Genomic DNA, 4,566 nt, shown 5'->3' on the forward strand with positions numbered 1-4,566 from the left:
GATACGCAAGTTTTGGAAGAATTCCATATATATATATTGATTATTACTAATTATTATTTCTTAAATAAATCAAAAGGAAGTCAACAAAATTAAATCAAACGGGAGGGGGGGAGGGGGGGGGGGAGTTGATAGACACTACTATTTATCATTTTCTTTATTTTTGTTCTTTCTTTTTCTTTTCTTTCTTTCTTTTTTTTTTTTTTTTTCATATTTTGCTTATTAATTGTCATTTCTATTTATCAATAGATTAATGATCTTTAAATTCTAGTGCACTATATATGGTATACAGGTGATAGTACTAAAACGCTGAGAGTACGAATGGAAAACGTTGACAGTACGTCGCATTTAGAAAAACGGAGTATGTGTAGGAAAGATGTATGAGGATAGGTAAAATATGCGATTGCTACACAGAGGTCAAATTTAAAGGTGAGCGCGTGATTTGGGAGGGGGATGTTGCATTTTTAGGCCTATCCGTGCGACATTGATTCTATAAAACCGTCCCTGGTCTCTTAAACACAAATTTTCTGCGCAGCGCCATAGTTTTAAGTTTCTGTATCAACTACACTTTTCATACTTACCTGGTGCAGAGGGCACCCTGATCAAGTAGGGGGTCCCTCCAGGGCGAGGCCTTTCCATTGCACTCCGGATCGGCTGAACCCTGCGATCGCCCCAAATGCGGGCGACTCGGGCACGTAATTTTTAAGTGTGGGGGTCTGCGTTCGCGCTTACCCCTGGATAAATAAATGTAGAATAAGAGAAAAAACTATCCACACCCTATCACATATATAAAACTGCAATAGTAATTAATATTTTTACAATTTCAGTATCATTGTGCATGAATTTTATTTACTGCATGTAGATATTTAAGACGTTTATTCTATTCTTGTTATTGTTAATCAATTTTTATATGAATTAGTTTGTTATGATTCAATAGCTCAGTATAGCTATATTTGTTATTTTATTTCATTTTATTTTTATTGCTTTGTTTTTGGTTTGTTTGTGTGTATTTTCAATTATATTTAATAAAAAAATCATGTTCTTCTATTTTTACACACGCGTACTTAGTGTCTTTACGTTATCCGGGGATCACGTGAAAAAATGTGCATACAAGTAAGATGGAGTTACGTCCCTTTGACCGTAGCCTTTGGTTCACGTAATGCCTACTGTGACGTCGTGTCCGTGACAACAAAAGTGTGGAGATTGTCATGCGGTCGTCAGAGAAGTTTAGAATCCAATTTTCTTGTGAATATTTCTTATTCAGTGTAAGGAAGTGAAAGGAAATTGTTCATATATCAAAGTGGATGTCAATTTCATACAGCAGCGATGTCATTTTTTTGGCTAAATGTGCATTGGATTACGTGTTGGAAATTAAATTCTATAAAAATTGATAAGGACTCGAAGAGCAAGTAATATAAGGTTAGTGAATTTTATTTTCCCTTTCAATTTACTTCAACTAGTTAGAATCGCGTTCACCATTCTCGATAATATCATTTAATCATTCTGCGCATTGACCAACCATATCTCAATAATATATGCGACAGTCATTTTTCTGGGCATCGGAGAAAATCGTGGTTGTAGCTGGATTATAAGAATTCAGTGCAAAACTTGATAGATATGAAATATGATAAAATTAGAATTATTTACTTTTATTTTCCTTTGTTTTTAGCTTTCTAAATAAAGCTATCGATTTTTTTCTTGCACAATGACCCCTCCCCCCACCCCCATTCACCCCCTCACTCCAGTTAATTTTTATTTCCTTCCTTTTATTCATTACACATGTGTGCACATGTGTAAGTCACATAGGCACATGTGTAGCAGTTACCTTTCCTGTTACGTAGTATTAACGTTTCTTCAGCTGTTTACAGTATGCAAATATTTAAAAGGGCTATTTCATATTACTCTCTGTTCCATAGTATTTATATGTTGCAAAAAGTAGTAGGTATTGTACTTGCTTTTCGGCAGTACATATATTAAAATTGGAACGATACAGAGAAGATTAGCATGGCCCCTGCGCAAGGATGACACGCAAATTCGTGAAGCGTTCCATATTTTTTTCATTTTTAAAAAAGTTTTTAAATTTGTTCTCTTTATATTTTCTGTATTTTGTGCCAATTTTCAATGTAGTGTCTATCCTATTTTTAAAATTGGAACGATACGCAAGTTTTGGAAGAATTCCATATATATATATTGATTATTACTAATTATTATTTCTTAAATAAATCAAAAGGAAGTCAACAAAATTAAATCAAACGGGAGGGGGGGAGGGGGGGGGGGAGTTGATAGACACTACTATTTATCATTTTCTTTATTTTTGTTCTTTCTTTTTCTTTTCTTTCTTTCTTTTTTTTTTTTTTTTTCATATTTTGCTTATTAATTGTCATTTCTATTTATCAATAGATTAATGATCTTTAAATTCTAGTGCACTATATATGGTATACAGGTGATAGTACTAAAACGCTGAGAGTACGAATGGAAAACGTTGACAGTACGTCGCATTTAGAAAAACGGAGTATGTGTAGGAAAGATGTATGAGGATAGGTAAAATATGCGATTGCTACACAGAGGTCAAATTTAAAGGTGAGCGCGTGATTTGGGAGGGGGATGTTGCATTTTTAGGCCTATCCGTGCGACATTGATTCTATAAAACCGTCCCTGGTCTCTTAAACACAAATTTTCTGCGCAGCGCCATAGTTTTAAGTTTCTGTATCAACTACACTTTTCATACTTACCTGGTGCAGAGGGCACCCTGATCAAGTAGGGGGTCCCTCCAGGGCGAGGCCTTTCCATTGCACTCCGGATCGGCTGAACCCTGCGATCGCCCCAAATGCGGGCGACTCGGGCACGTAATTTTTAAGTGTGGGGGTCTGCGTTCGCGCTTACCCCTGGATAAATAAATGTAGAATAAGAGAAAAAACTATCCACACCCTATCACATATATAAAACTGCAATAGTAATTAATATTTTTACAATTTCAGTATCATTGTGCATGAATTTTATTTACTGCATGTAGATATTTAAGACGTTTATTCTATTCTTGTTATTGTTAATCAATTTTTATATGAATTAGTTTGTTATGATTCAATAGCTCAGTATAGCTATATTTGTTATTTTATTTCATTTTATTTTTATTGCTTTGTTTTTGGTTTGTTTGTGTGTATTTTCAATTATATTTAATAAAAAAATCATGTTCTTCTATTTTTACACACGCGTACTTAGTGTCTTTACGTTATCCGGGGATCACGTGAAAAAATGTGCATACAAGTAAGATGGAGTTACGTCCCTTTGACCGTAGCCTTTGGTTCACGTAATGCCTACTGTGACGTCGTGTCCGTGACAACAAAAGTGTGGAGATTGTCATGCGGTCGTCAGAGAAGTTTAGAATCCAATTTTCTTGTGAATATTTCTTATTCAGTGTAAGGAAGTGAAAGGAAATTGTTCATATATCAAAGTGGATGTCAATTTCATACAGCAGCGATGTCATTTTTTTGGCTAAATGTGCATTGGATTACGTGTTGGAAATTAAATTCTATAAAAATTGATAAGGACTCGAAGAGCAAGTAATATAAGGTTAGTGAATTTTATTTTCCCTTTCAATTTACTTCAACTAGTTAGAATCGCGTTCACCATTCTCGATAATATCATTTAATCATTCTGCGCATTGACCAACCATATCTCAATAATATATGCGACAGTCATTTTTCTGGGCATCGGAGAAAATCGTGGTTGTAGCTGGATTATAAGAATTCAGTGCAAAACTTGATAGATATGAAATATGATAAAATTAGAATTATTTACTTTTATTTTCCTTTGTTTTTAGCTTTCTAAATAAAGCTATCGATTTTTTTCTTGCACAATGACCCCTCCCCCCACCCCCATTCACCCCCTCACTCCAGTTAATTTTTATTTCCTTCCTTTTATTCATTACACATGTGTGCACATGTGTAAGTCACATAGGCACATGTGTAGCAGTTACCTTTCCTGTTACGTAGTATTAACGTTTCTTCAGCTGTTTACAGTATGCAAATATTTAAAAGGGCTATTTCATATTACTCTCTGTTCCATAGTATTTATATGTTGCAAAAAGTAGTAGGTATTGTACTTGCTTTTCGGCAGTACATATATTAAAATTGGAACGATACAGAGAAGATTAGCATGGCCCCTGCGCAAAGGATCCCGCGCAATCTTCGTGGTATTGTCCCACATTTCCAGGGAAGGGGAAGGAGAGAAGGGGGAAGAAAAGGGAGAGAAAAAAGGAAAGAAAGGGGTATTTTTACATAATCAAAAATGATTTAATTATAGGAATGTTTTTTCTATATTTGCACCAATTTTGAAGTGAATATATCCATTTTTTATTTTTGATTTTAATGATTTAAAATGCATATTTTTGCTGATTAATTATGCATTAATTTCACTAATTTAAGGCAAAAAGGGAATTTTTTTCTCATTCTTGTCTGTTCATTTCTTACACTTTTACTCATTTCCAGGCTCATTTGGCCTTTATTTTATTATTTTGAATATATATTCTTAGCTCAAATCCTTGTATTTTGTGTCTTTTTAAATTCCTAT

The 4,566-nt window shown here is 34.2% G+C and overlaps 4 non-coding genes across 4 annotated transcripts; all 4 read left to right on the forward strand.

Moving 5' to 3' along the window:
- The first annotated feature begins 570 nt into the window (after positions 1-570).
- Positions 571-734, forward strand: LOC133178034 (U1 spliceosomal RNA). Its single transcript, XR_009719954.1, has one exon. It is a non-coding gene; the product is annotated as a U1 spliceosomal RNA (small nuclear RNA).
- A 1,210-nt stretch (positions 735-1,944) lies between these two features.
- LOC133178036 (U6 spliceosomal RNA) lies at positions 1,945-2,053 on the forward strand. Its single transcript, XR_009719956.1, has one exon. It is a non-coding gene; the product is annotated as a U6 spliceosomal RNA (small nuclear RNA).
- Positions 2,054-2,721: 668 nt separating this feature from the next.
- On the forward strand, positions 2,722-2,885 carry LOC133178035 (U1 spliceosomal RNA). The gene has a single exon (XR_009719955.1). It is a non-coding gene; the product is annotated as a U1 spliceosomal RNA (small nuclear RNA).
- Positions 2,886-4,095: 1,210 nt separating this feature from the next.
- Positions 4,096-4,206, forward strand: LOC133178037 (U6 spliceosomal RNA). Its single transcript, XR_009719957.1, has one exon. It is a non-coding gene; the product is annotated as a U6 spliceosomal RNA (small nuclear RNA).
- Positions 4,207-4,566: the final 360 nt, after the last annotated feature.

The sequence above is a fragment of the Saccostrea echinata genome, unplaced genomic scaffold, assembly GCF_033153115.1.
Source record: "Saccostrea echinata isolate AGI-Se365-2 ecotype Australia unplaced genomic scaffold, CSIRO_AGI_Sech_v1 ptg000367l, whole genome shotgun sequence".
Classification (NCBI taxonomy): Eukaryota; Metazoa; Mollusca; class Bivalvia; order Ostreida; family Ostreidae; genus Saccostrea; species Saccostrea echinata.